This window comes from Apodemus sylvaticus, chromosome 7 (assembly GCF_947179515.1).
Source record: "Apodemus sylvaticus chromosome 7, mApoSyl1.1, whole genome shotgun sequence".
NCBI classification, from domain to species: domain Eukaryota; kingdom Metazoa; phylum Chordata; class Mammalia; order Rodentia; family Muridae; genus Apodemus; species Apodemus sylvaticus.
Window position 1 is genome coordinate 14,260,644 of NC_067478.1, and position 21,300 is coordinate 14,281,943.

The following is a 21,300-nucleotide window of genomic DNA, read 5'->3' on the forward strand; positions in this document are numbered from 1 at the left end:
AGACCAGGCTGGCCTCAGAACTCAGATCTTCCCCCTGCCTCTGCCTCCCCAGTGTCAGGATTAAAAGTATGCACTGCCACATTTAGCTTCTTCAGTTCTTAGCAACACTGAAATCACCAGCCTGGGCTTGCAAATAGACCTTTATTATCATTGAGAGTTTTCAAGATCAGAATTCAAGGTATATGCCATCAGAATGCAGGGGCGGGGCTATTTCTCATCACTTGAATTATGCTCACATCGTCACATAGTGTGTTTTCAACGAAGCTGCCAAAGGGAAAACACCAAGATGTCAGCACTCAAATGGGAGTGGGGTTTATCAATGGATGATTAAAGGACGGTCTTTTCATCACAGTCCTGAATCTGTTTAAATCTTTTAAATACTTATTTGTCAGGGGCTGGAGAGATAGCTCAGTGATTTAGAGCACTGACTGATCTTCCAGAAGTCTTGAATTTCCAACAACCACATGTTGACTCACAACCATCTGTATTGGCATCCTATGCCCTCTCTGGTGCTGGTGTTTCTGAAAACATCTACCATATACTCATATACACAAGATAAACAAATAAAAATAGTCATTTGTTGTGTGTATGTGTGCACTCAAGCCTGTGCGTGCCTGTGTCTATCTGAGTGGGTATGTGTTTATGTGTGCATACCTGTGTGTGTGTATGTGTGACTGCATACATGTGTGAGTGTGCTTGTGTGTGTGCCTGTGTGTGTGTGTGTCCTGAGTGCATGCATGTGCTCCTATGCATGGAGTGGGTAGATAATAACTTGTGGGACCCAGTTCTCTCCTTTCACCAAGCAGGTTCCAGAGACTGAACTTGTCAGGCTTGGTGGCAGTTGCCTAAACTGCTGAGCCATCTCAGGTTAATTTTGAGTAACTGCGCACATTGGCAAAGGAAGGCTGTCATTCATAGCATGAGTTCCAGTCCCAGCCTTCTGCAGTAGACCTCTGCCACATTTCTCAATTCTCAGTTGTTCAGTACATTACCTAAGAACAGAGAGAGAAGTCGGGTGATTTATAGGTATGAGGCCACATACCTATAAATCACTTCAATGCAGGAGGCTGAGGCCAGAGAATTGACAGAGATTGAGGCAGTTTGAGGTTAGTCTGGGCTAGATAGTGAGCTCTTGTCTCAGAAAGCAACAAAGATGTTAATGTATAAATTTATTTCAAAATTGAGATGTGTTCCCTTAGCCAAACTTGGTCCACTCAGAGTGAATACAGTGATGCATCCCCTCCCCACTAGGGGGCGTGGAGATGGTGGGGCACATGTCAATCATTCTGCTCTTTCCCACTGAAGGAAACCTCTACCAGATCACTCAGGAGCTCATAAGTGTACGGCCTGTCCTGAGCAAGAACACAGCCCCCTGCCCCTGGCCTTGCAGACTCTAGCCAAAACCTGTCGTCCACACCATATTCTCCTTTACACTGAGGTGGTGAAAATGGCACCCTATCTCCCTCAACCTGGCATGTTAACAACACATCAAAACTCCCTGAAATTTTGGGGTAAAGTTCATTATCAGAGTTCATTCTTTACATGTGCAAGACCCTGGATTTACTCCCCACCCCAGCACAAGAAAGTCAAAGCACCTTCTCCAAATTGTAAATCTACTGGATAGTCTACAGAGTCAAAAGCAGATCAAGGCCAAACATATTAAGATCCAACACTTTATACTAGATTCACCAAGAAAGAGTTTCTAAAAATTAAACAGCTTGAACTCAGAGGGACATTATACCTGATCATCTATAGAATGACTCACACCAATGACAATAGATCTTTTAGCACATCATAGAGGCCAGGAGGATACCGTAGAGCCTTTTCCAAATCATGAAGGAGAAGAAACTAATACTTATGAAAACAACCAAGACTGAGTGAGAGGGAGAAGGTTCTGGAGTTCAGAGAAAGCCTTGGATACATAAAGTTTTAGGCTATCCTAAAGTACATAACAAGTTTGAGGTCAGTCTGGAGGTACACAAGATGTCTCAAAAAAAACTGCATACATGTACCTGCTCAAACACACACACACACACACACACACACACACACACACACACACACACACACACATACTTTACATAGCCAAGGACTTCTTGATCAAAATAAGAAAAACAAAACAAAAAAATACGAAGCTATCACTGTATCAGATTTTAAATTATGTCACATCAAGCTGTTGTGATCCAAGCAGGATGAAGGACACTTCCATCAGACAGGTGCATCAGAGCCTAGGAGAAGAACCTGGACTTTTATCTTTGGTGATTTTTTAATGACATAGAATAGGTTCTCCTATAAATGGTGTCAGGATGATTCAATAGCCAGCACATTCTTATACCTCCCACTGCTCAACAATTCAATACTCAACTCATAACACACGGAAGGAAAGACTAGATCTCAGATGGAAAATGACTAAGAGAGAATCTGTAGAAAAAGCTCCATGACTCGGGTCTAGGCAGGAGTTCTTGGCTGGAAACCCCCAAGTACCATCAACCAAAGCAAGAATTGACAAATGGGACCAAATCAAACTACAATGTCTTTCTTCAGTATAGTGGAAGAAACAAACAAAACAGTGAAACCTACCAAACAACAACAACACCACCACCAACAAAAATCAACGGAACAAAGAGAACCACCACAGTGAGTGGGAAAAAATTGAAATAAGGTTTCATTGTATAGCCCAGATTAGCATTGGATTTGAACTAGCATAGGCTACTCTCAAACTCTTTCAAAAGAAAGTAATTCTTCTGCTTTAGTTTCCTAAATGCCAGAAATATAGCTGTTTGTACAATCATGTTCAGAGGGATAAATATCTTTAAGTCATACATGTAATATAAATTATATTGGTAAATTGAAATGTGCTGTTGACCCTTGTTGTAAAGGAACTCTGGACAAACACCTTAGGTCCCAGCACTCTGGAGGCAGAGACAGATGCATTTCAAGGTGGAGTTCAAGGCCAGCCTGTTTCCAAGACTGCTGAGGCTACACAGAGAAATCCTGTAAGGGGAGGGGGTGGACTAATTTTTTCTTTTTCTTTTTCTTTTTGAGACAGGGTCAGGTTGTCTTGCTAAATATCATTCAACATTTGCTTCAGCAGCCTGGGTGCAGGGTTTGGGGCCTGTGCCACCACACCATGATCACTGGAAATAACTGCAATGAAGGCAAGTAAAACTCCAAGGAAAATTAGCCAAATGGTGGTAATGACAGCTCACTGATGAAGCAACCAAATGGGGGCCACACTCAGGGGAACCATCCTGCCATTAAAGACAAGCTATGAGGACACAGTGCCCACACTTCTACTGTGAGACTGAGATTCCTGACATAACTGTGTGTGCTGAGGTCCCAAGATCCCAAGAACTAGCGATTCTTTCTTTTCCCTCCCTCCCTTCATTCCTAATACACAGTCTCTCTCTATAGCCCTGGATGTGATGGGACTCACTACACCAGCCTGGACTTGAAATGACAAGATAGACAGTTGACTGTGCCTCCTGAGTACTAGGATTAAAGGCCTGTGCTATGTTTGGCCCGATCCTATTTTTTGTTTGTGATGCTTTTGCAATGAACCCAATTGGCTGCCAACCTTCCTAAACAGCAGAAGGTGACCTTGAACTTCTGGATCCTCCTGCCTCTGCTTCTTAAATATTACACATACACAGAACAGTGTGGGTTCTGTGTGATGCTGGATCATAAATTTAGTCATATCTTTTTACAGAAAGTTCATTTCTCTTTTACAAATGCATTTTTACTTAGAACTTTTTTAATATGTTTACCTTTTCTTTAAATGCATTGGTGTGAAGGAGTCAGTCAGATCCCCTGGAACTGGAGTCACAGACAGTTGTGAGTCACCATGTGGATGCTGGGGATTGAACCCAAGTCCTCTGGAAGAGCAGCCAGTGCTCTTAACTGCTGAGCCAGCTCTCCAGCCCAGAAATGCTTGAAAATTAATGTGCAGTTGAAGTCAAGAAGCAGAGCTCACCTTTGCGGTGGCAGAGATCTGTTATGCAGCCGATAACACCTCCTGAGCAGTGGGCCTCTCTCCTCCCATGCATACACCTCCAAAGAGCCATCATGAAGGGTGACAATGACATGAATGGGGTCCTACAAAGAACACCCAGCTGTGAGCAGGCTGGAGTCAATGTCAGATCAAAAGACAGGGAGAGGACCTAGGAGATGGCTCATCAGGTAGAGGCACCTGCTGAGTGAGCCTGGTGCTCTGAGCCCAGGTGAAGGTGGAAAGAGAGAGACTAAAGCCAAGAAGTCGGCCTCTGGCCTCTGCAAGTGCTCTCCCAAGTACAAGTGCACATGCGCACACACCAACAGTATGAAGTTTAAGAAATGTAAATCTATTTTTTCAAAAACCCCACTGGAGGGCACACATTCTAAACTTACCACCCAGAGTCTCAAAATCTCTTCAGGGTCATGTGGAAATGTCTGCAGACGGAGAGCTGCATTCATGCTGAAGAGCAGGAGAGAGGACAGAGTTGAACAATCACGTCCTTATCACCGACTCCCATCCATTCCGGGCTCTCCTCATATTCTGGCAAGGAGAAGCTTGAAGACAAATGTCCTATTCCAAACAAACATCCTTAATGCTCAGTGCAAAGCAAATCCCTACTTCCATGGCATGCTAGTCTCATAGAGACAACGAATACAGTCCATTGGTCTGACAAGTCCATGTCCTTGGTCACGGGAAGGCAGGTTGTGACACAGGGTCGGTGTGGACAGTCAATAGCTCAAACATTGGAAAGACAACTATACTCGGAAAGACAGCAGAACCCAGTCTCTAGTACAAGAAAGAAATGGAAACTTATCTGCCCGAGAGAACTGTAGTTTGCTAGTTCAGTGACCATCAAACAGGCCTGAGTTCACATCTGGCCAAGGAGCCTCCTGCTACCTTTACAGAAACATCATGTGCAGCAGCATCGTGTGGAGATCCACAATCCCTGCACAGGCCAGGGATCTCCAAGGTCTAGGCCAGCATGGTCTACAGAGCAAGTTCCAGGTTAGCCATGGCTACACAGAGAAACCCTGTCTTCAAAGCCTGAAAATACAAAACAATGACAGGCATTTATAGCTTACTATGAGCACTTGCGGGAGACACAGAGAAATTGGGATTTCTTTTAAAAATCACTTTCACAGTGTTACATATGTGTAGGTATTCATGCCACAGCACACATGTGGGCGTCAGGGGACAACTTGAGGGATTTGGATCTCTCCTCCATCATGTGGTCCCCAGTTATTGAACTAGGTTGCCAGGCTTGGTAGTTAAGTGTCTCTGCCCTCTAAGCCAGGGCTTCTCCTCCTTCCTAATGCTTCCTACTGAACTTTAACACAGTTCTCATGTGGCCTTGGGGAGTCACCCCAGCCATAAAGTTACCTTCTTTGCTACTTCATAATGGTAAGTTTGCTAGTTATCACTTGTGATTAAAGTATTTTGAAGAGAAGTTTACCACAGGGGTCATGACCCATAGGTAGAGAACCAGGGCCCTAAGACATTTTGCCACCCCACAATATAGTTCTTTATTATTTGTCTTTGGGGTTTCCTGTTATTGAGACAAGGTCTCACTGTGCATCCCTGGCTAACCTGGTACTCACTGCATAGATCAGGCTAGCCTGGAACATGGAGAGATAGAGTCTCTCCTCCTGAATGCTGGCATTGGAGGTGTGCACCACCAGGCATGGCCTTTTTTTACATTTTTTTTTTTTACTTTATCAGTGTGTGTGTGTGTGTGTGTGTGTGTGTATACATGTCTTCATGCATGTATGTATCATGTGTACGTGCTAAACTATCTTGTCAGCTTCATCTTTTTTGTTTGTGAGTCAGCATCCTCTATGAAGCTCTTGACTCACTTTTCTGATTTTCGGCATGAGCCATCGTATCTGGCTTGAGAATTTTCTGAGGTTTACCTTTAACAATTATTTCTGTCCCAGTCTTTTCCAGCTTCATATCAAATGTGACAAATTTTGTGTTTACTGGGGGGGGCACTCATGGACATCAGTGTTATCCTGTCTTCCCTTCTTGGGGTCCAGAAAGCTCTCTCACAAAATGAAAATTCAAGATTGGTAGACACAGGAGCAGAGAATTCTGATGTCCTCAGTAAGCTGCTCATGTAAAACACCTGCAGAGAGGATTGCCCAGTGGAATCAATGAAGAGTAAAACCTGTTTAGCCTGGCACATACGCACGCCAGTCAAGGGACTTCAAAAGAAACCCAGGAGTGCCCACATCTGTTTCTCACACAGGACAGGGCAGAGCAGCCATTGCTCCAGCTCAGGGTCAGAATAACTCAGTCTTCCTGCCCCTCCCATCATATTCAGAGACAGAATGGAGTCCCTGACCCAGGTCAGAGCACCTTGTCATCCTACTGCAGAGGACACATCAGGCAGAGCTTGGTTAAGTACATTTTCCCTGTGCAGAGGACTACTCCAGGGCTGTTATATACTTATTTTTTTATTTGGTTTTTTTGAGACAGGGTTTCTCTGTATAGCCTTGGCTGTCCTGGAACTCACTCTGTAGACCAGGCTGGCCTCAAACTCAGAAATCCGCCTGCCTCTGCCTCCCAGAATGCTGGGATTATAGCCGTGCACCACCACGTCCGGCTTATATACTTATTTTTTTAAATGAGGCATTGAGACTGTCATATTGTAACCTAGGCTGCTTTGAATGTATATCAATGTATAAAACCAACCAAATATGCTTGTGCACTGAGGAGTACTTGGCCTCTGAGCAGACTGTCTGTCTCATAGTACCTAAAACCAGGCACTAGAGAGCTGGCAGTTAAGAGAGAAGTCAGGATCTAAAGCACTGGTTATGGTAGCAATTATTGTGAAATCTGTCAGCCACTGGTGATCCTGTCAGTCATTGGTAGAAAATTACATTGAGTTCAGGACCAGTTAAGGTCTCTGGGGACTGTTATTTCACCTGATTTTTTCCTTTGGCTGAGCCACATGTCAAGGACACTTCACTAATAGACATTTGCCATTGTGACTGGTCACGTGACTGCTTCCAAGACATTATTCTTCCCTGACATCTGTAGGATGACTTTCCTTATGATAGGGCTTAGGAGAGGGGGAGGGGTCTACCTGGACCTCCCTGAGGGCTGGACCTTCCCACTGTCTCCCACCTTCACCCTGGAGTTGCTAGAACAGACCTACCTTTGGGAAGATATGTGGGTGTTTCTTATTCAGAAAGACCCATTTCTTCTGAGGAGAGCAGTAGATTCCATCAATACCGTATGGGAATACATTGACTCTGGAAATGAGGTGTAAGTCGGGAATCCTAAAGACATAGAGGTTACCCGAGGTATCGCCTGCCTGAAATCAGACCACCAGCACCTGGTCAGTGGGAAAAGGTTAAGCATGGAGGAAACAGTGTTACCTGCTCTGAGATACACCACTGTGTCTTCAAGTCCAGTGATGAGATCCAAAGCTCTGACCAGCCTGCCTCACAGAGTGTCTGGGCTGATCCCATGGAATAAGACTCTCTAGACCTGCGAGGGAAGACTCAGTGGGTAACTGTGTGCAGAGAGAGAGACAGACAGAGACAGAGACAGAGACAGAGACACAAACAGAGTGGATATATAGACCCACATGTAGGCAAAATATTCTCACAAAAAATAATTTTCCTTTTGGTTTTTTTTTTTTTTCACACAGGCTTTCTATGTGTAGCTCTGGCTATCCTGGAACTTACTATGTAGACCAGGATGGCCTCAAACTAAAGACATTCACCTGCCTCTGTGGCATGCACCCCCATGCTCTGCAGAATTTTCTTTAAAGAAACGTTTGTAGTACACGGTAGAATATATCTTTAATCCCAACACTCAGAAGTCAGTGGGAGTCTGATCTCTGTGTGTTGGAACACCCTAGTCTATACAGTGAGTTCTAGGCCATCTAGGACAAACTTCATCATGAGACTCTCTCTCAACCACATGATAAAGGGTATGTGTAAAGACTTTCAAGCCTTAAAACACTCTTCTCCAGAACTCAATGGGACACCAACATTATCCTTTTTCCTCAATATGTGATAAAATTCTCATTTTTTTCTGTATTGACTCTATCCAAATTCATGGATTCAACAATAATAAAATTTCAAAGACAAAGAGATGTAAAATCACATAGAAAAAGTGTGAGTGTGTGTGTCTGTGTCTATGTGTGTTATATGTATCTGTATGTATGTGTATATAGATCTACATACCTGGGCATACATGGAAACTGGGGAAGGATGCCAGGTATCCTGTTAGAACACTCTTCTCCTGATCTCCTGAGAGAGTCTCTTATTGAACCTGGAATTAGGCTGGCTTGGCCAGCAGCCGTCTAGTCCCAGTGACCCTTGTGTTTCCATCCCCAACAGCACTGGAGTTTCAGGCACATTTAGCCACATCCTACTTTATATGTGAGTGTCAGGGATTTGAACTTGAGCATTCATTCATGCACAGCAAAGACTGCTGCTCACTGAGCCATCTCTCCCCAGATCCAGAAAAGAATTTTAAAATCATATTTTTAAGAGAATGGCTTAAGGAAATGTATATGAAATAGGTCAAAGGCTAAGGGATGGCCATGTTTATGGTTTACTGTGATTGATTCTCAGAGTTTACAGAGACTCCAAGAATGCAGGTTGAGATTTGATATTAATGAGACCTCAAACTGGCAAATATTTTGTTCTGTGTGACTACTCCAGATTTGGGGGTCACTTACCAGAACAATCGGGCCATGCTTTGTTAAGACAGCTTTCAGTGATTGACAGGGAAAGAACAGGCTCTTACTCGCCAGAGCTTTCCTGTTCTGACAGTCCCACAGTTTGATAGTTGATTCTGAATCTACAGTGACCACTATGTACTCTCAGGGAGGGTAGTCAACAGGTAGATAGTGGTGGGATGCACTAGGCTTTCCCAGGTCCTAATGCCCTGGGGGACAAGAACATCGTCATGTCTGAGCACCTCTAGTTCAACTGCTTTTACCCATGACCTTTATTTGGAAGACTCATCCAGACCGGAACCCCTTCTTCCTTACAAGAAAAGATTATGAAAACTCTAAGCATCCCTCACTGGACATGGTAGCACATGCCTAGAATCCCAGCCCAGCGAGGCAGGGGCAGGAAGGTCACTAGCAGTTTGAGGCCAGTCTGGTATACCATGTCAAGTTGCAGGACAGCTGGGACTACTTTACAAGAGTATCTGAAAAAAGAAAAAGAAACACAGGGCTGGGGAGATGGCACAGCAGTTAAGACCATCAGCTGTCCTTAACCTAAGGGTATGGGTTCAATTCCCAGCACAAACATGGCAGCTCACAACTGTTTGTAATTGCAGTTCCAGGGGATCTGACACCTTCACATGGACATACGTGCACCCAGAGTATCTATGTATGTAAAAATAAAAAGAAACGCAGAGAGTAAAACAAACATCTAGATTATTTGGGGCAGGAGTGGGCAGGAAAACAGGACACATGCATTATGCTCAGAGGCGAGCACACACTCACTGTACAGACCAGAAAGAAGAACATGGCTGCCAAGATGGCTCAGCAGGGAAGGGCACCCACCACAGAACCTCATGACAGGAGGTCAATCCCCAGGGACCACATGGAAGAGAACCAACTCCCACAAACATGGATGAAGAACAATCATGGGCTCTGTGCTCAGAGTCAGTTCACCTTTTACTGACAGTGCAAGCAGGGAGGTCTACATATGTCCAGGCCAGCTAGGACTACAGGGGAAGACCTTCTTACAGACAAACAGAACCAACCAACCTCAAACCCTGGTAGACATTGTCAGAGAAAGAATCACGTGGAGGACAGCTGTGTCCATTGCCCCCCCCCCCCAAGAGAGCACAGTTCCACTGTGCGGCCCAGTCAAGGAACGGGTGTTCATTCTCCTAGTTCCACAGACAATGAGAGGGCAGGGCCGACTCGCCTGACTACCACAGATGATGAGTGGAGGAAGGGCATTACCCCCACATCCATGCCGGCTGATGGCCTCTAAGCACATCTGCAGAGTATTTCTCTAATTCATCATCAGTGTGGGAGGACTCAGCCCACTATAGGAGGTGCTACTGCCAGGCTGGGGTTGTGGGTGCTATGAGGAAGCTAACTGAGCAAGCCATGGAGAGCGAGCCAGAGAGAGTGACCAACCCTCCATGGCCCCTGCTACAGTTTCTGCCTCAGCCTCCTCTGGTGACTGTAACCTATGAGTCCTTTCCTCCAGGTTACTTTTTGGCCTTGGCCTTTTAACACTGCAACAGAAAGCACACTAACACACAAACTTGTAGCTAACGTATATTATGTGATAAATGTTAGCTCTCAAGACTCTCCAAATATCCAGAAATAAGGTCAAGGTGGATGATAGGATTTCTGACAGTTAGATTAAAGCCAATATTCCTCAGGAACTTCTGAAAGCAGTTCCCATCTACCAAAAGGTATCATTTACTACTGTCACAATGTTATAATGTACTCTCTTTATTTACAAGATATATTCTAGAACAAATCAAGATGGATTGTCTAACTCAGATATACTTAATAGATACTGGCTTTCAATTTTGTCAGAAATCTGCTAAATGCAATGGTAAGTATTTTAGCTTACTATAATAGAGACTCCCAAATTCTGACAGTGAATCCCCTGCCCCCCAAGATCTGAATGACATGGGCACAGGGACATTACTGCCCTGTGATATCTGTTGAGAAACCCTGTTCCATTACCTTGCCTGCTGCCAGGGCTTGGCCTAAACTGTGGAAAGAGAATACCCAGGGAGTTACATGTCTCATACTGCCTAAGACAAGTGAGTCATTTCTCCAATGTTCTTCCCCAACAAGGAAAAGCTTCTCATCTCCTGGGCCTTATGGCCAGACTACCTCTGCCCGAGTCAAGCTGGGATTCATCACTGCAGGTCCCACCAGATGGATGAATCTATTGTCCCCAAGGGAAACAACTGAGATGACAAGATAGCTAGACCTGTGGCCCTTAGGGGCCTAGACCCAACCCACCCACCATAGAACATTCTTAAACTCGTCCAAAATCATTACTTCCTTGACATTTGTCTCATAAATGACACTAACCTGTCATTTCTCTTTTCTTCTGCTTCAGACCTTGATCTCGGCCTACCAACAACTTAATGTCACAAAACCTGGCCATTTTAAAAATTGTTGACTATGTGTACCCCCAGGAACTAACTCACAACTGCCACTTACTTCTTCAATGACTCTGTCAAGAAACCTTACTTCACCTTTCAGCAGCTGCCCTGAATCTGGTGTTGAAATGACCCCACACCTTTTCTCTTATCATTCTTATAGACTTAAGGTGTTTCTTATATTAAACTATATAGTCAACTATCATATTCACATGGTCAAATTTTCAAGTTTCCTTTGTCTTTTAAACGTAAAGTTAAAATGTTTCTCATTATGTTATATATATATATATGTATGGATGTTCAGTCTCACAAATAGATGGGAAAAGCCTTTCTTGTTCCTTCTGCTCCAAAAAAGATTTTTGTCTTCCCTAAAGTCATCTTAAAGAGTGTTCCTGCTGTTAACAGATTTATCTCTTCTGTAAACTTATAAGTGCTAGGAAACCCACTCAGATCCACCCATGGACCAAACACACTCCATCAAGATAAGTACCTTGATAATCAATAGCCTAAGTTTCTACCTATTACCTATTCCAGAGGGTGGGATTCCTCTCCTGTTCCCTGGGACTGGGACTCCTCTCACCCCAACCACCAAGACCTAAGGGTTTCAAATGTACACTTAAGGCCTTTTTTAAAAAAAAAAAATCCCCAAACTACCTAACTTTATTCTCTACCTCTAATATATATAAGTGTTTCAGCATCTTGCTAAGTCCAGGTATTTACTCAAAATCTACATCCAGGAAAACTCCAGAGAAGCAACCCACAGATGTGCCAGTGCCTGCTCTCACAGACAGACGCTTCCACTGGATCTGCTCCTCCCTACCCACAGATGTTCTTACCCATTCTGGACAGCAAGGGAACAAGCAACTTTGCTAAGATGGGACGAGCATCCTCATCCCATTTCCTTAGGTTCCCCTGACAGGTCGCCCCAAAGTCAGTAGAAGGGAGCTAAAGATCACAATGACCCTGTCCCTTCTTCACCATGTCCTTATTATAGTTTCTGCCTTTTAAAAATTAAACCAAAATGGAGGGGTGTTAGAATTCCTTCTAGGCTCTACCCAACAGATACCTGGCAACAGCCAGGTAGGCCTGGCTTGCTCTAAAAGGAGCAGTTTGGCCCCTCTTTGCTCTCTGTCCCTCCTGTCTGACTTTTTTTCTCCCTAACCCCTTTTTCCCTCTTTCCCCTTCCCCTCCACATTTTCTGACCGGCCTCTGCTCTCCTCTCTTTGTCCCTTTCTCTCTCTCCATCTTTCTCTGTCTCTGCTCCCTCCTCCACTCCCCTTCCCATGCTCTAAATAAACTCGAGTCTACACTCTACCCATCCTATGTCTGGTACCTCAGGGCAAAGGCTGCCTCAGCCTGGGCCTGCCCGCCAAGGCGCCCTTCCCACCTCATCATCCTGTGCTCTACAAAACATATCCTGGCCTTTTAAAAACACTGCACAGTCTTCTTCTTACTCTGGCTGCTCTGGACTCTTCCAGATGCCTCTGGCCGTTCTCTCATATCTACAATTAAAAAAACCTTAATCATGTCATGGGGCAGTAAAGTCAGCAGTTTCTTTACTGTACCCCCTCATAGAGTGTAACAACAACAACAACAAAAACAACAAAATCAAAGCATTTCAAGCAGAATCAGGAAAAAGACAAGTAAATCCCCACTTTCTACTGTCATTCAATATGAATTTATCTACAACAATAAAACAAACCTAGCAAACAAAAAAGAACTCAATAGGAAAGAAAAACCAGAGTTTCCTCATTTGCAGACACTCTGAGCCTGCACTTAGAGATCCCAAGTCTCCTTTGGAAAACTCTTAGAACTGATAAATTTCCAGCAAATTGACAGGCTACAAAGTTAACATGGAAAAAAAAAATCAGTACCCTTCCTAAACACAGCGAAGAAGGATCAGGGAAGCCGTCCGATTCACAGCAGCCTCGAACACCACCCTGAAGGGGGCTGGTGGACATGGTACAGGCTTATGATCCCAGCAGGCAGAGGTTGGCAGATCTCAGACTTCAAGTCCAGCCTGGTCTACAGAGCAAATTTGCTCCAAGGCTCTTACACAGTAAATGCCGGTTTCAAAAAACAAACAGAAACAATGACAAAAAAAACAAACAAACCCTGGAGTAAGGAGCCAGAGTAATGGTTCATCAGTTCAGAGCAATTAGTGCTCTTGCAGAGGACCCTAATTGAGTTCCCAAAGCCTACACAACACCTCACAGCCTCTGGCCTCTGCCAGTCGTCACCAACCATAAACAAACACAGTCATACATATATATATATAAAGTAAAAACTACATCTTAAGAAAGAATACCTAGGAGTAAATCTGACATTGTTTGAGAACAATCTTTATGATGGAAACTTTGAAACACTGACAGGACTGCAAAGATGACTTAGCAGAGGACCTGAGTTCAGTGCTCACAGCCCCTGGCCCCACAGCATACAGTGCAACTCCAATATTTAAGGGACATGACACCCTCTTGTGATCTCCATGGGCAGCAGAGACAAATGTATTTCACACATTATATATATATATATATATATATATATATATATATATATATATGTATATATATGCACAGAAAACACTCATACATATAAAATCATTTAATCTAAATACACACACACACACATACACACATATATGAAGAAGGAAAAATCAGGTATGGTTTTGCTAACCTCTGAGCCCATGGGAAGTCAAGGTAGGTGGATCTATACAGGGATTTCCAACACAGCCAGGTCTGTACAGAGGGATCCTGTCTCATCATAACCTACAACAATAAGATGAAATCAGAATTCATATCCAGGTAACTTGCTACTCACCAGCCAGACTCACCGCGTGAATATCCCAGGTGGAAATCATGTTCGTGGAAGTTACCATACAGACAATTGACTTGCCTTGTCTGTTTCTTGTTAAGCCACGGCCAGACATATAACATGCATATCCTGGAACTCCTGCAAGGAAACCACAACAATATGTGGACACAAATAGTCGAGGCGGCACTCAAACAGAAGGAGGTATATTTCCTTTCCCTCTGTCATGTAGAAGGCTTATATAAAAGCTGTGGAAAGGATGAAGTAAGAGGCAGCCAAGCAAGCTGCAGGCTGGTCATTTGTTCAGAGACATTTCCTCTTTAATCTGTTTCTATAGATTCAAAATGGAGGCTGGGGGCTGGGACTGTAACTCAGTGGGCAGGGCGCTTGGTTGTGTTTCTAGAGGACTATGGACTGTAACGCAGTATTCATTTGGAGGTAGAAGGATCTGAAATTCAAGGTTATTGGTGTTTGTTACATGAAGGGTTTGAGGTCAGCCTGTGGTACATGTGATCCTGGCTTAAAGAGAGAGAAAGAAAAAAAGAAAAAAGAAAGAAAGAAAAGAAAGGAAGAGAGAAAGAAAGAGGAAGAAAGGAAGAGTAAAAGAAACAAAAGAAAAAGCCAGGTGTAGAGATGTACCAGTCCGAGCGAAGGCAAGGGGCAGATCTTGAGTTTGAGGCCAGCCTAGATCACGTTCCAGGCTAGCCACAGCTGTATAGTGAGGCCTTATCTCAAAACAAACAGAAAAGCTAAGATTTATCCTTTAGGAGAATGGATTCCACAAAGTTGTGTTCTGACACACACATACTGTGCCATTTACACACATTACACACACACACACACACACACACAAACACTAAAAATAATAAATGTAAAAAATTTAGTAATATCTCTCCATCAGAAAATTGTTCCAAGGAAGGTTTTTGAGAAGGATATATACTAAAGTCTAGGTATTAATTTCCCCATTAAATTCTCTCTACACACAAGCAAGGGTTCGACCCTTCAGGGAAAGGGAGGGATAGGGCAGGTTTACAATGTGGAGCAACCACTCAGCAGATCACAGATTAGTTCCATGGCTAGGCTAGCACAGCAGCCCCTTCCTGTTAACCTACAATTCCCTGCCTGTTATTAAATGAGAATGTAGGACTGCACAGAATGGGAAAAAACCAAGTGGACGTCTCTTCTAGGGTACCCAAGCCCATACCAAAATCCACAGGAATTTCCTTGTAAGTGAAATCTTCTGGCTTTGCCCGGGACTTGGCATGATCTTGCCATGTTTGGTAAACAAAGAATTGCTTCCATGTCACCATGCCCAGGAGCTGTACGTTGACCTTGTCACAGAAGAGCCATCTCTTCTGACAGAACTTCCTGCAATGCACAATTGCAATTCCATCAGGCTGAACCCAGTCACCCTACCTTAGAGCCAAGGTTACAGTGCTTAAAACTCTTATTCATTAACCATCCTCCCGCAGCAGAGGTCCAGGTCCAGTATCAGAAGGCCTCTTCCTCCCTTCCTGCCCCATCTTGTCCCCTCTTCCCATCCCACCCTGCCCCTCTCCTTACCTCCACAGGACATCACTGCTTGCAACTGCATTCCAGCTCTATGGGAGAGAAAAGAATCCTTAAAGCAACAACCGCCTCCCTCTCCTGCTCTCAATTTGTTCTGTGCTGGGCCTACACAGGTTAATCAAACACAGTCCTAGCTCTCCAGGCCCAGCCAGCCTGGAGAGACCTCTCCCAGCAAACACAAGTCACCTTGTGAGGGCTCAGAGGAAGGAGGGCCAGCCTTCAAAGGACTGACATGAAGTCTCAAGGATGACACGTGTCAGCAGCACATCTCCACAGGGCAGCTGGTTCTTTTCCTTTAGCAGAATTTTGTTATCTCTGTTACTGTTCTGAGATAGGGTGTCTAGTCGCCTGGGCTGGGTTTAAGTTTATGTGATTGAGTCTGACCCACACTCCTGATCATCTTGCTTCCACCTCCCAAGTGCTTCAATTGCAGGTGTGAGCCACCACTCCTGCCTCATTGAACCAGATTTGAGGTCTTCAGAGTGGATAATGCTAACCTGTGAGCTCTAGATATATCTGTTTGCTATTCTGTAGGCTGGTGCTCCTGTTGGTTCAGAGAAGCAACTGAGTCCCCAAGACACAGATATGTGTGAGAGCTCAGTAGACAGTTGTGAATGAGTTAAGTTTTAGGAAGGAAGGAATGGAGGGAGGAAGGAAGGAAGGAAGGAAGGAAGGAAAGAGGGAAGGAAGGAAGGAAGCCAGGCTGAGTGAGGGTGATGCTCAGCTGAGACTCCATGTTGAGCAGGAAAGGCCAAAGCGGCCTTATGTAGGATGCACCCCATGGAGGACTCAGCCCAAAAGTTTTTTTTTACCTTGTTCACTTGGGCAACCTGGAGCAAACTGAAGGCATCCAGATAGGAGAGGATTTTCATCATCGGCACACTGGGCAAATGGATCTCCATCTTCTGTGGCCTACGTCCACACTGACTCTTCTTTTTCCTCCCCAGCTTGCTCACATTTTAAAGGCTTGGCCAAAGGGTCAGCAGGATGGCCACCCACAGCTCATCAGGCTTTGATGGGAGCAAGCTGCAGGTGTGTAGACTCTCAGCCTGCCCCTGCCCCCACTCACTGGAGACAGAAACACTCAGCTGAGAGCGCTCACACCTAAACTACTCCACAGTGTCTTTCATTGCATACATGAGCTCAACAACCTCTTCCTAGTACTGTGGAAACCAAAAGTCCATGAACTGGGACAGCCCCGATTGATTATGTACTTTTCACAACTTTCTAGAAAATACTGAGTAATATACTAATTTTCTACAGGTTCAATTTCTTATGTGAAGCCCATTCTGTTGCTCCAAATTACTGGTGTAGGGAATATGGTTTCCAAGTCTATGTCTACCTTGAGAACTGAATTAGATCAGCAGAGTGACCTCTCCTGGCTGGTACAGCCTCTGAGAGTATGTGCTTGTGTTCTTAGCTTTCTAATAGAAAGGGGGGATCAAAGAAGACACCTGATGGTTACTGCTGGCGGATGCCCAAACACATGCATGTGCACTCATGCAGATAGGCACTTTTACATGTACTGCACACGAAGTCCAGGCTAGCTTATGCTAAAGAATGAGACTGTGTTTCCAAAAGTGTAAAAGGGTCATGCTGATTATATTACTAATCAGAAATCAGAATGTACTTTTGATTCTAAAATTACCTCCTGTGCATCCACAGGGTAGAGCTTACTGTCTTACCTGGGACTTTCCTTTGGCTATTTGGACTCAGAGAAGGACATCATGAGCACAGGGGTCTCTGGGTGGCTGACACTTAGCAAATGCTCTCCCCACAGCAAATGGTATGAGTTGGGTAACTCTGTGGTGTAAGACCTGTGCTGACCTTGGGCTTATTGAGCGGCTGTGGTACTGTGCAAAAAAGTTCCACTGAAGAAGCCATTTAATATAAAGCCAGATGTGCATTTGTGGGTTTGTGTGTGTTTTTGAGCCCGAAGAACCATGTGGCAGATGAGAACTGACTCTCTCAAGTTTTCCTCTGAACACAGGTTCACTGTGACAGACTGTGTCACATTCTGCTTAGAGCCTGACGGACCCAACCAGGTGAGGAACAAGATGGTGCATGGCAGAGAATTGCATTAATTGATGAGCTAGCTGGTCACAGAATGGCCAGTGAGAGGCCAACACTTCCAGGAAGACAAGTATGTTCTAGTAACAGGTGACTGGAGACAGGGTGGGTAGGTGCCTTGTCATGTGTGAAGTCAGCGGCCAGGTATGCAGAAGTGACCCTGATCACTGGTCATACATGTGTTTTTCAGTTCTGCACATCTCAAGAAAAAAAACAGTGATTATTCTTGTCAAAATGGTATTTCTTCGGGTTGTGCATAGTTCCAGGCACATTACACAATGGGCAGGTGAGCTCAGATCATTGCATAGAATCCTGTTCTTGGTCAGCAAACACAGTGATTTTAAAGAAGGACATGATGTCCTTCTCAGAGTGGTGTGTTCACCTTTGGTCCCAGCAGAGGCAAACAGATCTCTGAGTTTGAGGCCAGCCTGGTGTACAGAGCAAGTTCCAGGATAGCCAAGGCTACACAAAGAAACCCTGTCTCAAAAAGCCAATTAGCAACTACCCGACCAACCCCAACATGCACTTCACCTGATTAGTGAGGAACAAAAAGGCCAGGTGGAGTTTAATATGAAGTCAGACATATGGGGTGGGGGGGGGAGAGGGAGAGATACATAAAGACAGAGACACATGGAGAGACAGAGATAGAGACAGAAAGTCAGAGAGATATACAGAGACAGAGATAGATAGAGGAAGCAAAGAGAGGAGAAAGACAGAAAGAGAGAGAGAGAGAGAGAGAGAGAGAGAGAGAGAGATTGAGATTGGATTTTAATGTTTCAGTTACAAAGCCCACTTTCTATACTCTGAGTCCATGGGGCTTTTGACCGGGGCACACTTCCTTCAAGGGCAGAGCTTCTGTGTTACCCAAGCTCACAGGCCCACATCACACATACATGTGCCATTACATTCAAACACAAAGAGGAACCTGGGCTGGACTGGGAGCCAGGGGTCTCCAAATGTTGCCATGTCCCTCCTGGGTGTGAGGCAGGCAGGTATGCTGGCTGTTGCATCTCTGGAGTGGCCTATGCCTTGTTCTGACTGAAGTCTTTGGCCCTGAGATGAAGCACCTCATGGTACCTTCTCCAAAATTGACCATATAATTGGTCACAAGACAGACCTCAACAAATACAAGAAGATCGAACTACTCCCATGCCTCCTATCAGATCCCTATGTAGTTTCTATTGGGGACACTGAGTCCCAGCAAGGACCCAAGTCCTCTGGCTCCCAGTTTCTGCCTTCCCATCACCACCTTCCACCTCAGGAAGGGTGAGTGTGGAACTTATAGCTTCTGTTCTCTGCCCTTCCCCTTCTCCTCATCTTCCTAGAAACCTCTGTGGAGTGGATCATCAGAGCAGGCCTGGCCTCTGGGCATGAAAAACCAGCCGGTAAGCAGGGTCCCACACATGCAACAGCTTTCCTATGGTGACTTCTCTGGCAGGTAGTCAGGAAATGACTTATAGGAGAGGAAGCAGAGGGTGAGAAGTCTGTTCTCTCTGTGTGGGCACTGTGCAGTGAACGCCCACTTTTTATGCTCTGAGTCCACGGGGCTTTTGACCAGGGCACACTTCCTCCAAGGGCAGAGCTTCTGTGTGACCCAAGGTCACAGCCCCATATCACACATACATGTGCCATTACATTCCAACACAAAGAGGAACCTGGGCTGGACTGGGAGCCAGGGGTCTCCAAATGTTGCCATGTCCCTCCTGGGTGTGAGGCAGGCAGGTATGCTGGCTGTTGCATCTCTGGAGTGGCCTATGCCTTGTTCAGATTGAAGTCTTTGGCCCTGAGATGAAGCAATAGACAGAACTTGGTTTCCACAGCCTGAAGCTTGGTGTCACACTTGGATCCCAGCTTGGAGAGATGGCATAGACGCACTATTAGACTGAAAGTTGAAATGTCCCAGGTTCTCCAGGTAGAATGTAAGTCTCCTCCCAAGTCCCGGAAGCCAGGCGGCTTGGAGCCAATTCTTGCTCTGGCAGGAACTGGCTGTTTTCCCAGAGGACCTGTGTTTGATTTTCAGTACCCACATGGTGGCTTTAACCTCAGTACCAGCAGGACAAATGCCTTTTTTCTGGCATCTGCAGGCAAGAGAATTCATATTCGAGGCTAACCTAAACTCCACAGTGAATTCTAGGCCAGTCTGGATCATAGGATGATATTCTCTCTCATTCACACACACACACACACACACACACACACACACACACACACACACACACACATCTTAAACAATTACACATTGTAAAAACAATCTGATCTCTATCATGAATGGAAAATATCCACTGTTAAGGTGTCTGGGGTAGGAATGCCTCATGTCTGTTACAAGGAGTTATAAGAGATCTGCATTTGAACATCTAATCAGGCACTCAGAGACAGAAGCCAGGGCCATCCTCTGCCTCAGCAAACATGCAAACAGAAAGTTGAAAGCCAGGCATTGTGGCACACATCTTTCATCCCAGCACTTGAAGGGCAGAGGCAGAGAGATCTTTAAGTTTGAGTCATGGACTATTTATCACAATCCAGGATAGTCAGTCAGGGCTAGAGAGGGAGACCTGTCTCAAAGTCAAATAAAGGAAAGAAAAATGAAAAAGAAAGAAGAAAACTGAGGAAGTGTAGCCCAGGGAGGCCTCTGGCTCTTTCGGGGCCTGCACTGTGGCCTGCAGTCCTCTCTTCAGGCTGCTTTGGCTTTGATTACTGCTTCACATTCTAACCTCCATCTCTGTGGTAGCAAAGACAATGGTGGGGCCTGCAGTCCTCAAAATATTTACAATCTGAATCAGTTGAGAGCGTAGTTTCAAAAGTGTGTCTCTCCATGTAAACATATCCATTTTGTATGTGTGTGTGTCTGCTTATGTGTACATGCATATGTCCATGGTTTGTCTGTGTGCACTCTGTCTTGGTCCTGAGGTCCTTGACTTATTGTCTTAAAGTACAAAGGAGCACACTTACCAAGGGCCTGGGACATCAGCTCTACCCTGTGCATGCACAGGAGAAGGTACTTTTAGAATAAAAGTACATTTCAATTTATGGTTAGTAATATAATCATCATGAATAAAATCAGTATGAACCTTTTACTCTTTTTTGAAACAAAGTCTCATTCTTTAGACTGGGCTGGCACGGAATTCATGTGCAGTACATGTAAAAGTGCCTTTATGCATGAGTACACATGCATGTGCATACACACACAGACCAGCGATAACCATCAGGTGTCTATCTTTCTACTAGAAAGCTAAGTACACAAGCACATAGTCTCAGAGGCTGTGCGGGCACAGAGAGGTCGCTCTGCTGATCTAATTCAGTTCTCAAGGTAGACATAAACATGGAAACCAGATTCCCTACACAAGTAATTTGGAGCAACCTACTGGGCTTCACATAAGCAACTGAACCTGTAGAAAATTAGTGTGTTACTCAGTATTTTCTAGAAAGTACTGACGAGTACATCATCAGGGCTGCCCCAAGCATGGACTTTTGGTCTCCACAGTGCCAGGAAGGGGATGATGAACTTATCTACCCAATGAAAGACACTGTGGAGTGAGTTTAGGTGTGAGCACTCTCAGCTGAGTGTTTCTCTCTCCAGTGAGTGGGGGCAGGGGCAGGCTGAGAGTCTACACACCTGCAGCTTGCTCCCATCAAAGCCTGATGAGCTGTGGGTGGCCATCCTGCTGACCCTTTGGCCAAGCCTTTAAAATGTGAGCAAGCTGGGGAGGAGAGAGAAGAGTCAGTGTGGACGTAGGCCACAGAAG

At 44.9% G+C, this 21,300-nt stretch overlaps 1 pseudogene; it reads right to left on the reverse strand.

Moving 5' to 3' along the window:
• Positions 1–147: 147 nt before the first annotated feature.
• Positions 148–16,389, reverse strand: LOC127689517 (F-box/WD repeat-containing protein 15-like; annotated as a pseudogene).
• Between the last annotated feature and the right edge of the window lie 4,911 nt (positions 16,390–21,300).